Source organism: Narcine bancroftii, chromosome 3 (assembly GCF_036971445.1).
Source record: "Narcine bancroftii isolate sNarBan1 chromosome 3, sNarBan1.hap1, whole genome shotgun sequence".
NCBI classification, from domain to species: domain Eukaryota; kingdom Metazoa; phylum Chordata; class Chondrichthyes; order Torpediniformes; family Narcinidae; genus Narcine; species Narcine bancroftii.
This window is the reverse complement of record NC_091471.1, coordinates 137,769,330-137,795,026: the sequence shown is the minus strand read 5'-3', so window position 1 is coordinate 137,795,026 and position 25,697 is coordinate 137,769,330. Positions and strand designations below refer to the sequence as shown.

Sequence of the window (25,697 nt, the reverse complement as noted above, 5' to 3'; positions counted from 1 at the left end):
AGTGGTAACTCCCCCAAAATATTGGGTGTGAGATAACTCACAGGTAGCTGATGACTTCTGGAAACTAGTGCCCACCCAGTTCCCTCTCCCAACTCCCATTTCATTAAACTATCATCATTATTTAAACTATTTAAACTCTTTTCAAAAAATAGATAAAAGGTTTATTTTTTTAAATCAACGTTACCACTTTGATCACCATTGCTTCCATTTCTTTTAAAAATCTGGATCCCACCTTACATCACTACTCTCTTTGGAGACCTTGAAGGACTACATCGTTCCTGAAACTGCCAGCCCTTTGTTCTAAAGGCAGCTGAAAACGACCTTCAGAAAGACTTATGGAATCAGAACTGAGCTCTGGATAGTGGGGGTTACAGCGACTCTGGATAGTGGAGGTTACAGCGTCTCTGGATAGTGGCGTTATAATGGCTCTGGATAGAGGTGTTAGGGCATATCTGGATAGTGGGGTTACAGCAGCTCTTGATAATGGGGGTTACGGCAGATCTGGGTAGTGGGGTTATGGCCGCTCTGGATAGTGAGTTTACGGCATCCCTGGATAGTGGTATTACGACGGCTCTGGATAGTGGAGTTACAGCATCTCTGGATAGTTGGGTTATGGCTGCTCGTTTTAGTGGAGTCACAGCAGCTCTGGAAAATGGGGGTGACAGCGTCTCTGGATTGTGGGGTTATGGCCTCATCGGATAGTGGGATTATGGCGTTTCCGTGTAGTGGAATTATGGTGTCTCTCGGTAGTGGGGTTACACGGCTCTGGATAGTGCGGTTATGACGGTTCTGGGTAATGGGGTTACGGCGACTCTTGGTAATGTGGTTATGGCAGCTCTGGTTAGTAGGGTGACAGCGACTCTGGATAGTGGGGTTAAGGCATATCTGGATAATGGTGATTATAGCGGCGCTGGGTAGAGAGGTTATGGCGACTCTGGATAGTGGGGTTATGTTCGCTCTGGATAGTGGGATTACGGTGGCTCTGGGTAGTGGGGTTATGATGGCTCTGGGTAGTGGGTGTTACGACGGCTCGGGGTAGTGGGGTTATGATGGCTCTGGATAGTGGGGTCATGGCATCTCTGGATATTGGGGTTATGGCAGCTCTGAGTAATGATGGTTATAGCGGCGCTGAGTAGTGAGGTTACGGCATCTCTGGATTGTGGGGTTATGTCTGCTCTGGATGGAATCATGGGTCCTTTACCGGCATCACCTACGGCTCCTAGAACACTTCCACCAGTGTGTGTTGTCTCCGCTCCATCCGCAACATTCATTGGAGCGACTTCATCTCCAACATCGAAGTACTCGAGATGGCAGAGGCCGACAGCATTGAATCCATGCTGCTGAAGATCAAACTACACTGGGTTGGTCACGTCTCCAGAATGGAGGACCATCGCTTTCCCAAGATCGTGTTATATGGCGAGCTCTCCTCTAGCCACCGAGACAGAGGTGCACCAAAGAAGAGGTACAAGGACTGCCTATAGAAAGCTCTTGGTGCCTGCCACATTGACCACCGCCAGTGGGCTGATATCGCCTCAAACCGTGCATCTTGGCGCCTCACAGTTCGGCAGGCAGCAACCTCCTTTGAAGAAGACCGCAGAGCCCACCTCACCGACAAAAGACAAAGGAGGAAAAACCCAACACCCAACTCCAACCAACCAATTTTCCCTTGCAACCACTGCAACCGTGTCTGCCTGTCCCGCATCAGACTTGTCAGCCACAAACGAGCCTGCAGCTGACGTGGACATTACCCCTCCATAAATCTTCGTCCGCGAAGCCAAGCCAAAGAGAAGAAAGAGGATAGTGGGGTTACGACGGCACTGGATAGTGTGGTTACGACCAATTTGGATAGTGTAGTTACAGTGGCTCTGGGTAGTGTGGTTACGGCGGCTCGGGGTAGTGGGATTATGGCAGCTCTGGATAGTGGAGTTACGCGGCTGTGGGTAGTTTGTGTTACATCAGCTCTGGGTAATGAGCATTACAGCAGCTCTGGGTAGTGTAGTTATGCCATCTCTGGATAGTGGGTTACAGCGTCTCTGGATATTGGGGTTACGGTAGCTCTGGGTAGTGGGGTTATGGCGGCTCTGGACAGTGGGGTTATGGCGTCTCTGTATGTTGGAGTTACGGCCACTCCAGATTATGGGTTTATGGTGGCTCTGGGTAGTGGAGTGACAATGGCTCTGGATAGTGGGATTACAGCCGTTCTGAATAGTGGCGTTACGGCGACTCTGGATAGAGCGTTTACGACGGCTCTGCATAGTGGGGGTTACAATGGCTTTCTGCCGTATATAGAATGGGCCTGTAGTCAAATGGAGAATGAGCTTCGTACCGGATTGCAGATTTTGAGTGAGCTTGCTGCCAGATGTGGAATGGATCTCTTGCCAGATGTGGAATGGACCTCCTGCCAGATGTGGAATGGGCATCCTGCCCTGTGTAGAATTGGGGTCCTGCCAGATCTTGAATGGACCTCCTCCTGTATTTGTGAGTGGACCTCCTGCCGAATGTGGAATGGGCTTCCTGTCGGTTATGGAATGGGCTTCCTGCAGATGTGGATTGGGCCTCCTATGAATGCCATATGCTGACTGAGCCTCCTGCCGGATGCCAGATGTTGAATGGTCCTCCTGGATGTGGAATGAGCCTCCTGCTGGATGTGAAATTAACCACTTTCCAGATGCTAGATGATGAATGGACCTCCTGCTGGAGATGAAATTGGTCTCTTGCCAGATGTCAATGTGGATTGTGGCTCCTACCAGATGTGGAATAGGCCTCTTGCTTCTTGCTGAATGTGGACTGGTCCCCCTGCTAGATGTGGAATTGCTGCTGCCAGATGTGGAATGGGCCCCTGACGCTTATGCAATGTGTCTTGCCAGATGTGGAATAGGTCTACTGCTAAATGTGAATGATTCTGCTGCCGGATATGGAATGGCCCTCCTACCAGATTTGAGATGGGCCTCCTGCCGGAGGCCGGATGTGAAATGTGCCTTCTGCCAGATGTCAGTTGTGAAATGGGCTTCCTGCCGTTTATGGAATGGACCTCCTGCCAGTTATGGAATGGGCCTCCTGCAGATGTGGAATGGTCCTCCTGAGAATGCCAAATGTTGACTGAGCCTCCTGCCTGATGCCAGTTGTTGAATGGTCCTCCTGAATGTGGAATGAGCCTCCTGCCTGATGTGACATTAAACACTTTCTGGATGCTAGATGTGGAATGGGCCTCCTGCTGGATATGGAATTGGTCTCTTGCCAGATGTTGGATGTAGATTCAGCCTCCTACCAGATGTGGAATAGGCCACTTGCCATGGAACGGGCCTCGTACCAGATTTAAAATGGGCCTCCTCCAGATGTGAAATGGGTCTCATCCCAGATATGAAATGAATGTCCTGCCGGATGTGCAATGTGCCTCGTGCGGACACAGATGTTGAATGAGCCTCCTGCCAGATGTGGAATGTGCCTCCTGCTGGATATGGAATGACCCTCCTGCCAGATATGGAATTGGTCTCCAGCCAGATGCTGGATGTGGATTGTGCCTCCTATCAGATGTGGAATGATCCTCCTGCTCGATGTGAAATGGCCCTCCAGCCAAATGTTGAATGGGCCTCCTGCTGGATGAGGAATGAGCCTCCTGCCAGATCCCGGACGTGGAATAAGCCTCCTTCTGGATGAGGAATGGGTCTCCTGCCAGCTGCTGGGTGTGAAAGAACAAGGAAGAACCACCACTGCGCACTCCCATGTCCCCTGATGATCCTCTCCTCTCTGTATCTGAGGATGACATGCGTACCGCTTCCAGGAATGTGAATCCCAGGAAAGCATCTGGTCTGGATGGAGCCCCTGGGTGAGTATTAAACTCTGTGCAGACAAACTTGCCAACGTCTTCACTGATTTCTTCAACATCTCACTCCGGCAGGTCACGGTACTCTCCTGTTTCAAACAGATGTCAACTGTACTAGCCCTGAAACACCTGGATCCCAAAGATGCATCAAGTTTGCAGAGGATTCATATGATCCCAGAAATCCTGGCAAATTTCTGCAGATGCAGTCTTCTCAGGGCCGTTGGCTAAGTAGGAGAGGTGTGAGAGAGATGGGACTGTTGGGATCCACTTGAGGGGAAGTGCTTTTAAAAAGCAACTCAGGGTTAAACAGTAAGGGTTTACAGATTGGATTGGAACATGAGGTAACCTGCCAATTTGGCAGGTTTTCTACCTGTTTACAGGCCAATTGGTGGGTAGAATTTTTTTCAAAAACTTCACAGCTTCTCAAACCAGCAACAACTACACGATGCATGTACACGGGTCGACAATTCACCTCCGAGGTGGGTTGCCAACCTGTGCAGTTTTTAAAAAAATTCTACCCACCAGATGAACTTTACAAGGGTAGAAAATTGGCAGGTTAAACTCATGATACAATCCAGTTTGTAAACCTCTAGAGGCTGAGGAAGAACTTGATCCTGGAGAGGTAAGTTTCTTTCAGAAATGGAATGAAGTTTGTAATCGGTAATGGAGGCAGTGGTTCGGGCCATCCTGTGCCCCAGTTGGAGGATGTGGGAAGTCAGAGACATCACGTTTGTTCCTGATGGTGACACCTGCAAAAGGTGCATCCATCTGCAGCTCCTGACAAACTGAGTTTCGGGACCTGGAGCTGGAGTTGAATGAACTGTGGATTTTAAGGGAGGCTGTCACCCCTAAAAGTCATGAGGTAGAGAAATAGTGTCAAGAGAGTTTAGTACTTTTTAAGGTAGGAATATCTGGGTCAGCACAACATGGAGGGCCGAAGGACCTGCACTCTATTGTTCGATGAGATGTGGTGGAAAGTGTGCTGAACGGCTAGATCACGGTCTGATATGGGGACACCGGTACTTCTGAATGTAAAACCCTGCACAAGGTAGTGGACACAGCCCAGGACATCACAGGTGAAACCTTCCCCAGCATTGAAAATATCTTCAGGGAACGTTGCCATCAGAGAGCAGCAGGAATCATCAAGGATTCACCACACGCTGCACTCCTCCGTTCTCATTGCAACCATCAGGAAAGAGGTGTAGTGGCCACAAGACTCACACCACCAGGTTCAGGAACAGCTGCTCCCCCTCCACCATCAGACACCTCAAGCACAAAGCCAATTGGGACTCATTTAAGGACTCTTGTGTTTGGACTTTAGCGATTGTTTTCCAATGTATTGTACACTTTGTTTATAGTACTTCATGTGTTTACATGTGTATGTTATGTACAGTTTTTTTAGACTGCCAATAAGTGGTAATTGTGTCTGGCCCAGAGGAAAAATGAATCTCTGAGTTTTATATGTGTGTACTTGACAATAAATCTGAATCTATATGGCACCATTTGTTCCCAATTGTTCTTTATTTGTTTCCCTGCGTCGGTTGAGTTGGTTCTTTTTGGCATGACCAAGAAGTGGTAACTCTGCCTCGCCCACAGGAACAAGAATCTCAGGGTTGGATGTGACATCATGCACTGAACTCTGACAGTCAATCTGAAGTTGGCCCAAAGGGCCTGTTTCCACACTGGGAAACTTGATGACTCTGTGAAAAGATCTGAGTGGCGGGAAATAATTTTTTCAGGGAATACCACAGTAAAGTCTGGAAATTCAAACTGCGTTTAATTGCAATGATTCAGCAAAAATATGAGGAGAAATATGATCAGTTGTTGGGAGAGAATAGGGAAGCAGAGCTCAAGTCCCCTCCTTTCCTGTCGCAAGGAAATACAAGACCACGAGAGAAGGTCCCACGGACATTGAGCCATGTACACGGTGCGCAGGCATTCTTGGGAAGAGTTGGAGCTGAAGCAGGGGGCCTCAGCAAAGCCACATCTGTCCCCATCTTTATCACCATCCTGACTGGGACTGTTGGAACCCTCCTTATTAGCACAACAGCACTGAACACAGAACATTCTAGCACAGACAGGCCCGTCAGCCCACGATGTTATGCTGACTGACGTAAACCTACTCCATAGCAATCTAACCCCTCCCCACCATACACCCGTCACCCTCTATTATCCTTACATCCATCTGCCTGTCAAAGAGTCTTCAATGTCCCGGTTGTCCCAGCCTCGATCATCACCCTCGGCAATGCATTCCAGACACCACCACTCTCTGTGTGGACAAACAAAAGTGTCAGATCTCTCTCACATTTCCAAGAGTTAAGATTCAATTTATTGCCATGTAATAAAGACAGTGCAACATTACACAAAATTTGTTTTTTGTCTGCTGTAGGGCAGACAGATTTGACATTGGCAGAAATTGCTTGAAGCACCTCTTACAGTTAGAGAAAGAGAAGCAATTGAGACCTCCCCAGGGTCACTGAGCGTCCGTCAATTCGCCTCCAACCCTCCCATAGCCCCTGTAGCCACACAGAATCTAGTCCAAACCATCAGCAGCTTGAGCTCCAGATCTGAGCCCCCATCACGATGAGGAACACTTCAGGGACCTCGGCCCCCTCTCTCATCCTGCTTCAGATCCCTGGATCCCCTTCAGCCAGTCTTGAGCCAGTTTCCTGCAGACCTGTGAATCCCTCATCTGCACTCGTCACCATCTTGCAGCCTGAGGAGGTTCCTTGCCTCGAATTGCCCCCCTCCACTTCTGCCTGTGGGTTCAACCACAGAACCACTCTCTGGGCTGCTCCTGTGATCCTGTCCCAGGGGTCACCTCCTCTGCATCTCCTTCTTAAACCGGGGTGGGATTCCCATTTCCGGGTGCCCTGAGCCAGTCCTCTGCTTCCCCAAAGTCTGCTGCCTCTCCTGGCTGCTGCCAATCATAGGCCCTGCTATCCTGGAGGCGGCCCCCACGGCTGCAGTATTTTTTAAATAAAACCAGTGTCAGGTCAATTTACAGGCCTTTTAAAGCCTGTCCGGATCCAACAGCATTTGGACTGGATGGTAGGAGCCCACGACGGAGCACTGGATTTCCGCTCTCCGTGGGTCTGCAGCTCCGCCAGTGCTGCCATGTTCTCCCAGTCCCAGCTCTCTGAACAGTCAGGGTACCAAGGCTGTGTGGAGAAGCAGGGGAGTGGGGCGGTGGGAGAATGGATCAGCTCATGATGGAATGGTGGAGCGGACTCGATGGGCCAAATGGCCGACCTGCTCCTAGGTCTCATTGTCTCATCTTTTGCAAAGCACAGACATGGTTTTTAAACCAAAGCACACTATTTGTAAATTACATTTTGGGCTTTTTAAATGAAAACTGCCCACATTTTGGCCCTGGAAAGTTCTGGTTTTTGACCCCAAAACACCACACATTTTGTCAAATACAACCTGATCTTTTTGAAAAAAATTCTCTGTGCACTTTCCTGCAAAACACAGCACAGGCCCTTCGGCCCTCGACATTGTGCTGACCCATATATTCCAATACAAAACTTTCCTGACCCTGTTTTCTTTATCCATGTGCCTGTCTACGAGTCTCTTAAATTACCCTAATGTTTCAACTTCCACCTCTATTCCAGGCCACCACAACTCTGCTTAAAATAAATTTACCCCCGATGGATCACCGAAACTCCCATCCCTCCACTGTGGACACACATCCTCGGGTGTTTGCTATTCCTGCCCTGGGAAACAGGCATTTGCTGCCCACCCTATCTATGCCTCTCCGAATCTGGGAGATCTCTATTAAGTCTCCTCTGATCCTTTTGCCTCCAAAAAGAAAAAGCCCAGCTCTACTTAACTTGCCTCATAACTTCTTTTCCAATCTGGACAACCTCATTACAGGAATCTTTGGAGAGGTTGCAGAGCAGATGGACCAGGATGTTGTCTGGATTGGAGAATGTGCCTTATGAGGCAAGGTTCAAAGACCTTGGGCTTCTCCCTTTGAAGTGAAGAATGAGAGGGACCTTGGAAATCTACAAGATGATGAGGCAGATGATGATGCATAGATCGGGTAGACCACCAGCACCTTCCCCCAGTTTTCGAGAGTAGCAAACACCAGGTAACATCTGTACACAGTGAGGGGAGGAACATTTAGGGGAGACATCAGAACCAAACATTGAGAGGAGTGGGTGCCTGGAATGATTGACCTGGGAGGTGGAGGCTGGTACAGTCGGGACATCTTAGAGAGTCTGAGGGTCTTAGGCACATGGATGGAAGAAATCAAGAGGGTGATGAGGAGATGGCGGCCGTTGAAGAAGGCAGCTCACTCCCACACTCCCCACTGCTGAGTGGGAAACACTTGCTTTCAGATCAGATTCGATACAATTTATTGTCATGTAATCAGACAGAAATGTAAAATTTCACATCATCAGTGACAATATTACAGCAGCAATCATCGGGCATGAACACCACCCAGAACATGCTCTGTTCTCACTGGCACCATCAGGAAAAAGGTCTCGATGCCACAAGCCTCGCAGCACCAGGTTCAGGAAGAGCTGCTCCCCCTCCACCATCAGACTCCTCAACTACAAACTGTCACGTGAATCAAAGCTCGCACAACTGGAGGGGGACAAATGCTTTGATTAGCTTATGGGGAGGGTCTCACACACATCTTCGGAAGGGTTCTGGGTTTAGGCGGGAAAAAAGGGTTAGATGGGGGAAGAGCCAGGAGGCCGGGCCAGGTATCAGCGCAACACAATACCAGTGAATCCCAGTTCACTGCATTCACCCTTTCTTGTAGAATTTAGGGTCTGTGAATGAAGACAGAGAACATGGGTTCAGAAGAAAAGTTGAAATATATACATTTACAAATTTACAGACTTAAGCAATGTGGGGACCTGGAGATCCTGGTGGAGCACCTTAGCACCAGGGGGCCTTAGGCTCCTTGGGTCTCCTAGTCCACTTGTGAGGGAGGAGAGGTGGGCTGGTTCTCTGGCTCAACAGTGGAGGGGGATGCACTTTCCTACTGAATTGGATCCCCCGAGGCCCTGACTGGGGGCTGCGAGAATGAGCTCCGTGACTTGCAGGGCACCTGAGGCAACAGACCCTCTGTTCTGGTGGTTGCCAGGTCCCTGATGGAGACCGTGTTCTCTCTCCCATCCGGGTATCCACAAAGGCATACACGGGATTGGTGTAGAGCAGATTTGCCCTTTCCACCAGGGGTCAGTTCTTGCTTCTCCTCATGTGCTTCCTGAGAAGGACTGGACCAGGAGTGGTGATCCAGGTTGGGAGTGTTGTTCTCGATGTCAACCTACTTTCCAAATTGAGTAGGAGCTCGCGACAAGTAGTATTGGTCATGGTACATAGTAGCCACTGGCTGGAATGGAGCACCATAGGGAGGACTTCCTGCTATCCCCTCACGAGCAGGTAACTCGCACTCATAAAGGTTGAGCCCCACTCACGATGAATATAGCTAGGATACCCGAACAGTACTCTAACAAACCTTTCCCAATTGATCTCCAAAAAACATATCTATATACTCTGTCACACATTTCTGAAGTCCACAATCAGCTCTTCGATGCAGTGGGTGTTATATGCTTCAGCCAAGATTTCTGTCTCCGTCCTGTGTGCTGACCCATTGACCCTTTTTATACAGTGTAATTTCTGAATCACAGAGTCATAGGTGCAAAGAGAATAGAGCAGGGAATGGAATTGGCCGCCCTGTGACTCTCCACTACTGATTGTGGAGGAGATGAGTTTGCCAATCCGTACTCTTTGGGGTCTGAAGGGAAGGAAATCCAAATGGTCAAGTCACCTTTATTTATCATTCAAACCAACACCACTAATATCACAGGAAAGATGAGAGAGGGTTTTTCCAGGAACAAGGAGCATATTGACATAAATCGGAATGAACTATTAAGTCATAAGACAATTTTTTTTAAAACCCACAAAAACAAACCCATGATATACAAGTACACATATGTTCTAGGAATAGAGGAGCCTGATGGCTTGCGGGTAAAAGCTGTTGCACAATCTGGATGTGTGGGCCCGAACACTCCTTCCAGATGGAAGAATGGAGACCATTTCCAAGAAGGGTGTGTGAAGTCTTTCACCATATTATTTGCCTTCCACATGGATCTTGCCTTGTAGATGTCCATCATGGTAGGAAGAGAGACCTCAATGATATTCTCTGTTGACTCCACTATCCACTGGAGGGTCTTAAGGTCTGAGGTGGTACAGTTTCCAAACCAGGCAGTGATGCAATGGCTCCAAATCCTCTCAATACATCCTCTGTAGGATGTTGTATGGATGGGGGGTGGGAGATGAACTTTCCTTTGCCTTCAGAGGATGAAGAGATGCTGCTGGGCTTTCTCGGTAATGGAGCTGGTGTTGAGGACTAGGGGAGATTCTCCACCAAGCGCATACCAAGAAACCTAGTATTTTTCACAACCTCAATGGTGGACCTGTCAGTGGTCAGTGAAGAGTGATCCTTCGAGCCTCCCTGAAGTGGACAACCATCTCTTTGGTTTTATTAACATTCAGATATAGGCTGTTGGCTCTGCACCAGTCTGTTAGCAACTGCACCTCAACACTGACTCATCGTTCTTGCTGATAAGGCCCACCACAGTTGCATCAATGAACTTGAGGATATGGTTTGAGCTGTGTCTAGTTGGACGGTCGTAGGTCAGCAGAGTGTACAGCAGTGGACAAGCACACAGCCCGGGTGAGGTGGAGAGGGGTGATGGTCTGGGAAGTCCTGTTTATGACCCAGAATGCTTGAGATCTCCCCCACAGGATGTCAAGAATCTAACTGCAGAGGGAAGTGTTTGGGCCCAGCAGGTTCAACGTCTTTATCAAGTATTGAGGTCTGATTGTGTTGAAGGCTGAAGTGAAGTCAATGAACAACATTCCAACGGACCTGTGTTTTTTTTCCAGATGGGTGAGGCTAACTGGAGGGAGGTGGTGATGGCATAATTCATAGAGCAATTTGATCAATATATGAATGGCAGGGTGTCCAGTGATGGGGGCAACAGGAGGTTGATGTGCCCCATGATGAGACTCTCGAAGCACTTCATGATGATAGACATAAGTGGGACAGGGCAGCCGTCACTGAGGCAAGAACTGACGACTTCTTCGGCCCAGGGACGATGGTGGTGGCTTTGAAGATGTTGGAACCGTGCCCCTGATCATGGAGATGTTAAAGATGTTGGTGAGTATATCTGCTGGCTAGGCCAGGATCATATACACAGTGGGGTGGGAATTCCCAGGGGTGAGGTTTGCCAATCAGTCTCGAGGGGTTGATGATACTGAATGTTGAACTGTGGTTAACGAAGAGTATCCTGAACTGTGGTTCGTGGCTGTCGAGTTGTTACAGGGTTTTGTATTGAGCCAGTGACAGAGAATCGTCTCTAGACCTGTTGTTGTTGAATTGAAATTGAAGTGAAACTGATCCATGTTGCATTCAGACTGATATATTTCAACACTGGGCTCTCGAAACAAGTTATCACTGAGAATGTGACCGTCACTGGTCGATAGTCAATTTGGCAGGTTTACCACACTCTTTCTGGGCACCGGTAAGATTGAGGCCACTTTTAAACAGAGGGGAACCACGTCCTGTCAACTGAAATGTTAAAGACATCTATGAAAACATTGGTCAGTTTGTCAGCACATGAGTTCAGGTTCTCCATCCAGACCAGATGACTTTATTGGGTTCACTTTCCAGAAGACGACATCATCCTAGGGGGCAGACAGTTTGTTGAGCATCATTAGGGGATGCTGGGGTCACATTGGTTCATCCTTGTTCTGGAGGTCAAGTCGGGCTGTCTCCTATTGCATGGGACTTGGCTTTGTGGTAGATAATCTCACTTGGCCCTGCGACAGCGGTCGGGTCCAGAGTGGGGGATGGCTGGAAGTGCTATCTGTCTGATGTTTCTCTTGGAATAAGGGGAACTCTGTAGTAGCCTGAAAGAAAGAGGTTATCATCTGGAGAACCCAGATGGGGCAAGTTTCAGCAACAAGACATTGAGGTGACTACTGGCGGTACCTCGGTTGTGGAAATCCAGGAACAACGCATCTCTCTCTGCAAACCCTACAAGAACCTTCCTGAGTGGTAAACATTGACCTTTCAACCACCAAACCCTGGTGAACTTTATACATGTTCAATTCTGTGCACAGTATAAGAATGGCCTGCAACCAGTGAACTTGGAAAAAGGAGAAGTGAGATTGAACAGTGAACCAAAGAACTTTTCTTAAATTAGAGAGGATGAAAACTGAGAGGGAGGAGAGTAAGGGAGCTGAGGCTGTAACTCCCAGGGAGAGGTTCTGGTGAGTAGAGAGGTCAATCTAGGGCCTCCTTTTGATGAGGGGGATATAGAGACCTATTTTCAGCTTTTTGAAGAGGTTGCTGAGAGCTCAAAATGGCCAAAAGTAAAATGCCTCAAAGTGTATTGAGGGGAAAAGCACAAATTGCATCCTCTAGCTGGACTGCAAAGCAAGTGCCAAAGGAATAAATAATGATTCTGACAGATTGAGAGAATTGATGTTAATGGAGGAAATTAAGAGGTGTGTCCCAAAGGAGATTAAATGATACCTGGATGAGAGAGACATGGGGACGTGGTGACAAACAGCTGGATTAACAGACGAATTTGCCTTGATTCATAGAAGTACATCAGATTGGTAGGCATTTTCAGAAAGCTAATGTGGTACAGATTAATAAGCCTGTTCAGAGGATTAATATGAAGAAGGAGAATAAGCCTGAAATTAATTCTGGAGAGAGTGTTAATAGAAAAGATTAAATTAAAGTTGGAAAGGACAGAACTTCTGTATTTGCATGTCATTTTTATCAGAAAACTGGTCACATTATTGCGAATTGTCTCGGATTGAAGAAGAAAAGAGAAAAGATGGTTTGACCAGAATCATGCATTCAAAGAGTTGAATTTGGGCAGAGTCGATGTTCCAAACCTGATCAGGCTGTCATGGATGTTTTCAAACCATTTGTTTTTGAGGGTTTTGTTTCAGTAAAGGAGGGAGAATCACAGATTCCAGTTAAAATTCTAAGAGATACTGGAGCTCCACAGTCATTGAAGGTACAAGGAGTTTTATCTCTGGATCAAAGGACTGACAGAGGGGAGACAACCGTTGATTAAAGGTGTTGGAGGTGAAGTGGGGTTGATATCTCTTCACAAGATAGTGCTAAATTTAGAGTTAGTTAAAGGACCTGCTGTGGTAGGAGTAATTTCAAAGTTACCCATGCAGGGGGTCTCATTTTTATTAGGAAATGATTTGACAGAGGATAAAGTTGGGTCAGTTTTGAGATTAACAAGTAGGCCGAGGAAAGATGAGGTAGAAGAGAATTGTGAGTTCGATCCTGTGAGTGCAGTCACAAGGTCGGTGTCTCAGAAATTATTGAGAGATGAAGAAGATCCAGTTGACAGACATTTTCCCAGTGGTTCTGAAATGGTTTGGAAAGAGCAGGGCAATTGTGAGAGGAAGGATTTCTCTTTGTCAAATAAAGAGTTAATTCAGCCACAGAGAGCAGATTAAAGAAATGGCCTGTAGTTATGACTTGAAGGGCGAATTGTTGATGAGAAAATGGAGACCTCTTGATATTCTTGCTGATGAAGAGTAGGGAGTGATTCATTAGGTGGTTGTTCCTGGAAATTACTCGAATGAAATTTTAAATTTAGTCCACAGTCCACCTTTAGGTGGTCTTCTTGTGTCAAGAAAACCATGAATAAGATTTTGAGACAATTTTTCTGGCCTGGTTTGAGGAAGGATGTTGTAAATTGGTGCAGGACATGTCATTTTGGTCAGGTTGTGGGGAAACCTAACCAGGGTCCTCCAGTGGCTCTATTACAACCTCTTTCTGATGTTAGGGAACCTTTCACTAGTGTTATTGTGGATTGTGTAGGTCTCTGGCCGAAAACTAAGTCTGAAAATCAGTACTTGTTAACGATTATGTACAGCTTCACGATTTACAGAAGCAATACCACTAAGGAATATTAAAGTCAAATCAGTGCTAAAGGCTCTGGGAAGATTTCTCACAGTTTTTGGACAACCTAAAGAGATCCAGAGTGATCAAGGATCTAACTTTATGTCTGGGTTGTTTCAACAGTTGGTTTATGAGTTGGAAATAGACTAGATCACTTCATCTGCGCATTATCCTGAAACTTAGGGAGCTTTGGAACGATTTCATTCTACTCTTAAAAATATGAGGAAAATTTATGGTCTGGAGAATGGGAAAGATTGGGAGGAAGGGATTCATTTATTATTGTTTGCAGCAAGGGAGGCTGTGAAGGAGTCATTAGGGTTCAGCCCATTGGAAATGGTATTTGGACATTAAGTTAGAGGTCCTTTGAAGTTGATCAAAGAACCGTGGGTTAATGAGGATGGACAGTTGGACTTGTTGGATGATATTTCTAAATTTAAGGAGAAGTTACAAAAAGTTTGGACTTAAGAGAATTTAGAAATGGCTCCGGGTAAAATGAAATGTTTATTTGACAGGAAAGCTCAAGCGAGATATTTTAAAATAGGAAGTAAAGTTTTGATTTTTGATTTTGTTTCCAACAAAATCTTTCAGAGCTAGATTTTCTGGATCGTACATAGTTAAATCAAAACTGAATGATGTTAATTATGTTGTTCACACTCTAGATAGAAGTTTTAAAATTCAGGTTTGTCACATAAATAGGTTGAACCTATTTCTGCTACACACAGAAAACACCACTGGACTCGATGGGATTTCCAGTACAATTGTTTATTTGAATTTCGCCCCGCACAGCAGTGATGTCATCACGTGGGCCGGAACGCAAGCTGTGGCCTAAGCTACGAGGCAATGAGCAAGCCCTGATGGTGCCATCTTCTGCAACTCTTCTGCCAGCACAGCAGTACAAACGGGGCTGGTTCGCTCACAGAGATGTGCACCACCACATGACCCCCCCTCCCCCGAACCGGCTTACGCGTCCCACCGCTTGGGCAGCTGATCCCTCCGTTTAGGTTGTGCCATCTGCACGTGCTAGTTTAAATCCATATGTGCCGGCTTTAGCTGGTTGAATGTGAAAAGTTCCACCCTGCCCCCAATGCCCAGAGTAAAGGCTTTTCCTGATCACTGGAGCACTTTGTAAAGCCCTCATACGTGGGTGCAGTGGGGCACAGTTGCAGGCCGTGGCAGACGAACATGAACTCCACTAAGTCCAGCTATTTGGGGATGTTCACCAGGTGCCTTCCATGGTGGGTCGGCAGTGGGGTGTTAATGAAGTGAGCTTGTTGCAGAGGTCCGCGAGTAGGGTTGGGGTCTAACCTCCAGGCTCGGCGTCTATTCCAAGAAACTCCCCTGGTAACGACAGTGGTGCACCATAGATGAGTTCCACAGATGAAACCTGGAGGTCTTATTTCGGAGCCGTTTGAATGCCAAGCAGGATCGGGCCTCATTCTCTCGTGTGGGCCTCAAGGGCGGATGGGGGCAGCATGCTCAACTCTGCTCTGGTGTCCACCAGGAAACGTCGTCCATTGCTCTTGTCCACCACGTGTAAGATGCTGTTCGTGTAACCAGCCATTGCAGACATCAGCAGCGGCGCCACAAAACCTTATTATGAGGATAAGGGGAGTGGAGAACCATCTGTATCAGAGTTGTTTGCTGTTGACAGGGTTGACGAATTATGGATCATAAGATTATGGAAACCATGGTTCCTGTGCGCCTGTCTAACTCAGCAATTTTGGAAAATTTGGAGGAAAAGTTAGGTCATCTTAAATCATAAGAAACGCATGCAATTGAAGGAATTAATTTTGAAATTTACAGATTTGTTTCCTGATGTATCAAAAAAGTCATCAGTGATTTATCATGATATAGACGTGTGAGAAGCAAGTCCCATGAATCAACACCCATATAGTATATACATTAAGGAGTAAAATCATGGATCAGGAGGTGGAATATATGTTGAGAAATGACATTATTAGACCTTCAAACTCAGAAGGTTTTTTTTCTTTTTTTTCTTGTATTCTGGTACTGAAACCAGATGGAATTATTAGATTCTGTACAGATTACACGAAGGTTAATTCAGTAAATAAAACATATGGTTATCCTATTCCGAGAACAGATGACTGTATTGATAAAAATGGCAAAGCTAAATTTCTTACTAAGTTGGATTTGTTGAAGGGTTACTAGTGTCTGCCTTTAACTGGGAGAGGAAAGAATAGTTCAGCTTTTGTAACTCCATCCGGTTTATATGAGTATAATGTGTTACCTTTTGGCATGAAAAATGCCCCTGCTACATTCCAAAGGATGATTAATTTGGTAATCCAAGGGTTAACTCATACAGATGCTTATATTGACAAAGGGGATGATATGGCCGTCTTGGGTCTGTCCTCAGGGTGCACCGGGATCTGGTGATATCCGCACACCAGGTCAACCTTGGAGAAAGCCCTCACACCGTGCAGGTTGGCCGTAAAGTTCTGGATGTGCAGGATGGGGTAAACGGTCAGGAATGGTTGCCTCGTTGAGCCGTCGATAGTCTCCAGAGGGAAGCCAACCGCCGGAGACTCACTAACCTGACAGGTTGACACTGTGGAATCCTTGATGAAATTGAAACTTAAATGTGAATTTCCATAACTACATGCTGGTTTCTGGTTGAAAAGTACATATTTCAACTTCTTTAACAGTTTTACAAGTGTTATTAATATTTAAACATGACAGTTCATAGATGTCAAAACAATGTTTAAACATTTCCCAAAAGAGCATTTATTTTAATGTTTGTAGTTTCATTTTAACACATATTTAAAAATTTTAAAATTGAAATGTAGATGTGAATTTCCTGATCTACATTTTGTTTTCTTGAAGTTTTACATGTGCTGTTAATTTATACACAACACAGTTCATAGCTTGTGGAAACAAAGATTAAACGTTTCCCAAAATTTTGGTGTTTGTAGTTCCATTCCATTTTAACATACCTATTTTGCACTCTGAGACTCAAGAACTTTACAGATTGACACTGTGGAGTTCACTTCCATAAAAATGTCACACTTTGAAACTCACTCATATCACCAGGTCACACTGTGAAAATTACTCACATACCAATTTTACACTGTGGGACTCACTCACATAACATTTACAATGTGGGATTCACTAAGTAAACAAGATTATACTGTGCAAATCTCTCACATACCAAGTTTACACTCTGGAACTCACTAACATAACATTTTCAATGTTGAACTCACTGATATAACAAGTTCATTCTGTGGAACTCATTCAAATAACAAAGTTACATTGTGGAACCCTCCTCAATAAGAAGGTTAAACTGTGGGAATCTCTCACATAATAAGTTTACACTGTGGAACTCATCAGCACAGCAATGTCACTCTGTGAAACTGACTCCCATAACAAAGTCACTGTGGAAGTTACTAACATAACATGGTTAGAATATGTAACTCACTAACATAATCAGCCCACACTGTGAAAATCATTCCTATCACCAAGTCACACTGTGAAAACCACTCATATTACATTTTCAATGTCAAACTCGCTGACATAAGGTCAAACTGTGGGAGTCACTCACATAACAAGATTACACAGTGGGTATAAATCACATCACAAGTTCATTCTGTGGAACTCATTCAAACAAGAATGTTACATTGTGGAACCCCCCTCACATAAGAAGGGAAAAATGTGGGAATTTCTCACATAACAAAGCTACAATGTGGGACTCACTAACATAACGTTTACAATGTGGGATTCACAGAGAAAACATGATTATACTGTGGAACCCAGTCACATTACAAACTTACACTGTGGAACTTATGAACAAAACATTTTCAATGTCGAACTCTATGATATAACAAGGTCAGAATGTGGGACTCACTCACATAACAAGGTTAGAAGGTGGGTAAAAATCACAAGTTCATTCTGTGGAACTCATTCAAATAACAAAGTTACATTGTGGAACTCACCTCAATAAGAAGGTTAAAGTGTGGGAATCTTTCACATAACAAGGACTCACTGTGGAAATCACTAACATAACAAGCTCACACTATGGTCCTCATTCACTTAACAAGATTACACTGTGGGACTCACTGACATAACATGGTTAGAATGTGGAACTCACTCACACAATCAGACCATAATGTGAAAATCATTCATATCACCAGGTCACACTGTGAAAATCACTCACATAACATTTTTTTTATTTTAATTTTTTTATTTTTCACACTATGAACCATACTGACCAAAATACACACAAAAATTTCCCTCTTGAATATACACTGTCATTTTCTCCCCTTTTCCCCCCTCCCTTCCCTCCCTCCTTCCCTTCCCACCACCCCCCCCCACCCTCTCAACTTTCAACATATATGATACATTAAACCCATTAAACAATGTCATCACACAATGAAAATAAACAAGAAATTTGTGTCTTCTACTTTTACACACTGGGTCAGTTCATTTCGTCTTCTCCTTCTGTCATTTTAGGTGGTGGAGGTCCACGGTAGGACTTCTCTGTTGTGTTCCATGTACGGTTCCCAAATTTGTTTGAATACTGTGATGTTATTTCTTAAATTATATATTATTATTACCAATGGAATACATTTATTCATTTCTATGTACCATTGCTGTATTCTCAGGCTATCTTCTAATTTCCAGGTTGACATAATATATTTTTTTGCTACAGCTAACATTTTCAATGGCAAACTCACTCACATAACAAGGTCAAACTGTAGGACTCACTCACATAACAAGATCACACTGTTTGACTAACTCACATGAAATGGTTACACTGTGGAACTCATTCATATAACAAGTTTACACTGTGGGAATCTCACACATAACAAGGTTACACTGTCGAACTCACTCACATACCAACGTTACACTCTGAGACTCACTAACTAGATAGGTTGACACTGTGGAATTCACTTCCATAACAATGTCACACTTTGAAACTCACTCACATAACAAGGTCAAACTGTGGGACTCACTCACATAACAGGTTCACACTGTGGAACTCACTAACATAACATTTACAATGTGGAATTCATAAAGAAGACATGATTACACTGTGGGTTTCACTAACATAAAGTTTACAATATGGGATTCACAAAGAAAACATGATTATACTTTGGAACTCACTCACTTAACAGGTTACACTGTGGAACTCACTAACAAAACATTTTCAACGTTGAACTCCAATGAGAAAACAAGGTCAAAATGTGGGACTCACTCACATACAAGGTTAGACGGTGGGTAAAAATCACATCACATGTCCATTCTGTGGAACTCATTCAAATAACAAAGTTACATTGTGGAATTTCCCTCAATATGAAATTTAAACTGTGGGAATCTCTCACATAACAAGTTTACAATGTGGAACTCACTAGCACATTAATATCACACTGTGGAACTGACTCACATAAAAAGGTCACACTGTGGAAGTCACCAACATAACAATCTCACACTGTGGTACACATTTACTTTACAATGTTTCACTGTGGGACTCATTAACATAACATGGCTGGAATGTGGAACTCACTCACATAACCAGTCCACACTGTGAAAATCATTCATATCACAAGGTCACACAGTGAAAACCACTCGTATTACATTTTCAACGTCGAACTCACTGACATAACAAGGTCAAACTGTGGGACTCATTGACATCAGTTCACACTGTTTGACTAACTCACATAAAATGGTTACACTGTGGAACTCGCTCACATAACATGATAACACTATGGGAATCTCTCAAATAACAAGGTTACACTGTGGAACTCACTCACATAACAAGGTTACACTCTGAGACTTACTAACTTGACAGGTTGTCACTGAAGAATTCACTTCATAACAATGTCACACTTTGAAACTCACTCACATAACAAGGTTACACTGTGGGACTCATTGACTCACAAGTTTACACAGTGGGTATAACTCACATCACAAGTTCATTCTGTGGAACTCATTCGAAAAAGAAAGTTACATTGTGGGAATACCCCTCATATAAGAAGGGAAAAATGTGGGAATCTCTCACATAACAAGTTTATACTGTGGGACTCACTAACATAACGTTTACAATGTGGAATTCACAGAGAAAACATTATTACACTGTGGAAACCACTCACATAACAAGGTTATACTGTGGAACTTACTAACAAAACATTTTCAATGTCGAACTCAATGATATAACAAGGTCAGAATGTGGGACTCACTCACATAACAAGGCTAGATGGCGGGTAAAATTCACATCACATGTTCATTCTGTGGAACTCATTCAAATAACAAAGTTACATTGTGGAATCCCCCTCAATAAGAAAGATAAATTGGAAGAGTCACGTGATGGAGTAGTGGCCGGTAGGAAAATACCAGCCCTCTCCAGAAAAGAAGGAAATAAGTGAAGAAAAAGCAAAGCCCCAGACACACAAATCACAACAAATAAAAAATAAAGGTGTGGAGAAAATGGCTCTTCAGAAAGAAAAGCCAAAACAACGGGAAGAAAAGAATAAAGATGCTAGAAGAGAAAGGTGAAGGCCTTACCTGCACGAAAAAGCAGGGACCCGCCGCAGAAAGATGAGCCCGCTCCCCGATGTTAGTGGCGACCCCCCCGCAGGGTCGCGACCCACTGACCGCAGGACTGCAAAGGTGGCTCATGGAGCCAAACAGGGGTGCCACTGCGGATGCACACAACAAGGAGAATACCAACGGGAGGGGGACCAGCTGTGGAGTGAAACTCCAAAGCACCAACAGCTGAGAGAGGCCCAACAGCAGGGCTCCCAGCTGGAAGATAAAGAAAGCAACAGGAATGGGAGGGGTGAGAAAGAAAAGTGAAGCAAGAGACACAACAGATAACCAGCCCAGAAGAAGAGGACCAACAGCAAGAAACCATGAAAGAAAAACCCAACAAACTGAGACAAGCAGTTCAACAAAAAAGTCAGAAGAGACACAGATACAAGAAGAGAAATAGAAGACACAAACCCAAGAGCAGACACAGAAGAAGAAGAAGAACACGAAGCTCTGCACAGAGGAATAGAAGGTAAAATGAATGGAGAGTACATAGATAAAACATTTTTTCAAGAACAAATAAAAGCATTAAAACAATGGCTGACACTAGAATTTAGTGAAATGAAAAGTACAGAAGAAAAAGTGAGATGTAGGGAAAGGATTAGAAAATGTGGAAGAATGTGTAATGGTGGTAGAAATGGAAGGGAACGACTTAAAAGAAAATTGGAAGAAAGTGACAACAAAGTTAAAGAAACACAGGAGTTGTTAGCGCAGAAGATGGATTAATGGAAAACTATAGTAGGCCAAACAATATAAAGATAGTGGGCCTTAAGGAAGATGAAGAAGGCAAAGATATGAAAGAATTTATAAAAGAATGGATCCCAAAGGTCCTGGGGAAAGCCAGAAATGCAAGAAGGAATGGAAATAGAAAGAGCACATGGAACATTAGCCTCGAAACAACACTCACAACAAAAACCAAGATCCATTTTAGTAAAATTTCTGAGATACACGACAAGAGAAAATATATTGGAGAAGGCAATGAATAAAATGAGAGAAGACAAAAAAACCACTGGAATACAAAGGTCAAATTTTTTTTCCTACCCTGACATAAGTTTTGAACTCCTGAAGAAGAGAAAGAAGTTTAATGCAGCAAAATCGATCCTATGGAAGAAAGGCTTTAAATTTATGTTAAGATATCCAGCAATGCTTAAAATAGTTATCCCAGGGCAGCAAAACAGACTGTTCTCAGATCTGAAGAAAGCACGAGAATTTGCAGAATGCCTGCAAGACAGAAAGGGAGATGAAGAGATGTAACAAGAACAAAGAACGATGACAAACTACATATAAAAAAGTAAAAATAATGTATAAGTCAGAACTAAAGGAGGGAAGAAAAGGGAAGTAAGGGAGAAGGGGGAAAGAAAAGAGGAGGGGGGGGGTTAACAAAATAAATAAATAAAACATAAAAAGAAAAAGAGAAGAAACGAAGGGGAGCTTTGTTGTAATGTGAAGATAAAAGTCTTTTCTGGAGGGGGTTGGGTGGGAGAGAATAACAGTCACTGTGAAATCAGTTGACACTTGCGAACGGGTTCGCCGTCTGAATGGAAAGGGGAGTTGCAGTTGCCCAGCAAGGGACAAGGGGCGACTCAGAGAGGGGGGACACTTGGGGTTAAGGGAATTTTAGATGTGGGAATGGTGGAAATATTTTATGTTTTAGAAGTGTTGTCATACAGTGTGCTCAAAAAAAGAAAACTGAGAAATGGAAATGGGGAAAAGGGAAAAGGTGGTGGTGAGGAAGTGGAAAGGAGATGTAAACAGAATTTGAGATGGCCATGTTGAACTATATGACTATAAATATTAACAGAATATATAACCAAATCAAAAGGAAGAGGCAATTAAATTTACTGAAAAAAGAACAAAATAGATATAGCATTCATGCAGGAAATGCATCGAACTGAAGTGTAACACAAGAAATTAAGGAGATACTGGGTAGGGCATGTAATGGCAGCATCATATAACTCAAAAGCCAGAGGTGTAGCTATATTAATCAATAAAAATGTACCAATCAAAATAGAGGAGGAATAATAGATCCTGCAGGGAGATATGTAATGTTAAAGTGTCAGATATATTCAGAACTCTGGAATTTAGTCAATATATATGCACCTAATGAAGAGGATCAAAAGTTTATGCAAGATATTTTTTTGAAGATTGTAGATACGCAGGGGAATATATTGATAGGAGGGGACTTTAACCTTAATTTGGATTCAAAGATGGATCAAACTGGACAAAAGACTAGCAGAAAGAACAAAGTAGCCAAATTTATGGTTAAATCAATGCAGGAAATGCAACTTTTGGATATATGGAGGAGACAACGCCCAAAGGAGAAGGAATATTTATATTATTCAAGTAGACATAAAACATACTCAAGGATTGACCTGTTCCTGTTGTCAGCCCATATCCAAGGGAGATTTAGAAAAATGGAATATAAAGCTAGATTGTTATCGGATCACTCACCCCTGTTATGAGCAATAGAGCTGGAGGACATCCTACCAAGAACGTATAGATGGAGATTAAACTCCATGCTACTTAAAAGACAGGATTTTAGAGAATTTATTGAGCGCTAAATTAAAATGTGCTTTGAAATAAATACGGAATCAGTGAAGACAAATTTATATTATGGGATGCAATGAAAGCCTTCATCAGAGGGCAGATAATAAGTTATGTAACTAAGATGAAAAAGGACTACAATCAGGAAATAGAACAGCTGGAAAGGGAAATAGTAAGTACAGAAAAAGAACTAGCAACAAGAGAAGATACAGCAAAAAGAGAATTGGCAGACAAAAAAAATGAAACACTACAAATGTATAAGGTGGAGAAGAACATAATGAAAATAAAGCAGAAGCATTATGAGCGAGGAGAAAAAACTCACAAAATACTAGCTTGGCAGCTTAAAACAGAACAAGCTAAAAGAACGGTATTGGCATCAAGGAAAAAGGACAAATAAATTACATAAAACCCAACAGAGATTAATGAAAACGTTAAGGAATTCTAGGAGCAATTATACTGAACTGAGATCGAAGGGAAAGAAGACAAAATAGATGAGATTCTCGCTAAAATTGAACTAACAAAATTGCAAGAAGAGGAGAAAACAATCATAGCTCAAAAAACAATTTTAAAAGATGAATTACGTCTATTTTTCTAAACCCACTCCATGATCGAGACATCTCCACTTAACCCAACACATATTTCTTCTCCCATTCAAAGCACTCAGTAATACACCAAGGCAGTAAAATAAAATCTCAATGCTGGAAATACTCAGCAGGTCTTCTACTGGAAAAATAATCGGAGTTAAAACCTTCAGGTCGATAACCTTTCACTGGGATTCAGAAAGATGATCAAACAAACCTGATTCTCTTTGTTTAGAAAAAGAAGAGGAGAAATAACAAACTGAATACGTGGGATGAATGTTATGAAATTGAACAGCGAAGTTATAGAAATTGGCAGCAAGAGATAAATCACAGTTACATAATTCCATGAAAGTGGTGTCACAGGACGACAGGGTTCTAAAGACAGCTTTTGACACCTTGGCCTTCATTAATTAACATATTGAAAATAAGAGTTGGGAAGTTATGGTGAGGATGTATAAGGTGTTGATGAGGCCAAATTTGGAGTTCTGGTCGTCTAGCTACAAGAATGGTATTAGTAAGATTGAAAGAGTGCAGAGAAGATTTACTAGGATGCTGCCAGATCTTCAGGAATTGAACTACAGGGAAAGGTTGAACAGGTTGAGCCTTTATTCCTTGGAGTATCAAAAAATGGGTAAGAGATTGCTTAAAGTGGCATATGAATGGGAAAAAAGGCTGAGAAAGACTGCGTAGACTCAACTGTGAAGGAAAAATTTTGCTTGAGAAAAATTGTCATTGGCCCATTTCCTCTGGAGTTATGAAACTATGCACAGAACAAGTCAATGACGTACGATTAAAACAGTGGTTTTTGCACTTTTTCTTTTCAATCACATTCCTCCTTAACTAATCGCTTATTAACAGAGCACTTCTGGCAAAGGGATTAAGTGGAATATGATCCGGGGGTTTGCAGGGGGGGGTGTGTGGAGGTAGTGTTTGAAAATTACTGCTCTAGATGAAAAGGTTTCTCCATCTCCATTTTAAGCAGACATCCTTTATTATGAGTTTGTTCCCACTGATCCTAAACTCTCCCAGTACTGGCAAAATCCTCTCTATCCAGCCCTTTCACTATTCATTAGATTTCAATGAGTTCCTGCCTCATCCTTTTAAACTCAGGCGAGTCCATGCCTAGAACCATCAAATGCTCCTCAAACATTATTCCTCTCATCCCCAGTATCATTCTTGTAAACCACCTCTGAGCCATCACATCCTCTCTTAGAAATGGGGCCTAAAATTGCTCACAACACTTACGAGATCAAGACAACCAGAAGGTGGTCGCGGGAGGGAAAAAAGCTGCAGGACTGCCTAGAGTCCGTAGATTGAATCATGTTCAAAGAGTCAGCTGAGGGGGGGAGGGATCGTGGCAAGATGGCATCGGAAAATGATGTGAGAAGACACCTCTCCCTGACTGAACTGTTCAATACTCGAATTGTAGTGACATTTTTGACTTTACCAATGTTTAGAACAGTAATTTATTATTGTAGAATTCTGGAAATGAAGAAAGGAAAAAAAGCAGTGTTGGGCACTACCAGTTGGCCCAATAATCACAGAGACAAAGACTGAGGGGAACGATAGGCTTTATTACACACAAGACTGCAGGCCCAGGCCCAAGCTAGGGAAGTGAATGGATGGAAAAGGTGGCTCGACCTTTATGGCCTGGGTCACAGGAGGAGTCCAGGGAGGAGTCTAGGAGAGGATGTCATCAGGAGGGTGGGCCAGCCCATGCCTGTACTGGTCAGTACATACAATACCATTTCATTACCAGCAACTTAGAGAAAACCTAGTTTTTCAACCTGTGTAAAGTACAGAAGAAGCAAGGCCGACCCTTCAGAAGGAAACTCAGGAGCAGTTAGAGATGGATCCGAAGCTTCAACGTGGAAGTCGGGAGCAGCTGGAAGAAACGTCCGCATCCTCTGCGTATCCAGAGACGCAAGATGGCGCCGAGATCTTTGGCCTGGCAGCAGGCCAGGAGGAGCGCGAGCGTGGAATTCGACACGAGTCGGGCTTGACTAAGGAGAACGGGGGGTGGGTGCCCAAATGTGAGTGCGAGTTAGCGGGAAGGGAACTGCCTATACGCAGCAGCACATCTCAAGATGTTCCCCTGCGTGCTACTGAGCTTCTCAGCATGCACGAAATTCTGGATCGGATCCACAGTCCGGCTGCCAGGTATGAGGCGGAAGAGAAGAGATGGAGGAGGACAACTCAGAAGTTCAAGAAGAAGAAGAGCAAGAATTACTACTTGCTGCAGCTG

At 44.0% G+C, this 25,697-nt stretch overlaps 1 long non-coding RNA gene across 1 annotated transcript in view; it reads left to right on the top strand.

Moving 5' to 3' along the window:
- LOC138757607 (uncharacterized) overlaps positions 1 to 25,697 on the top strand; it is a 59,143-nt gene that overhangs the window by 17,074 nt on the left and 16,372 nt on the right. The gene's annotated exons all lie outside the window — the stretch shown is intronic.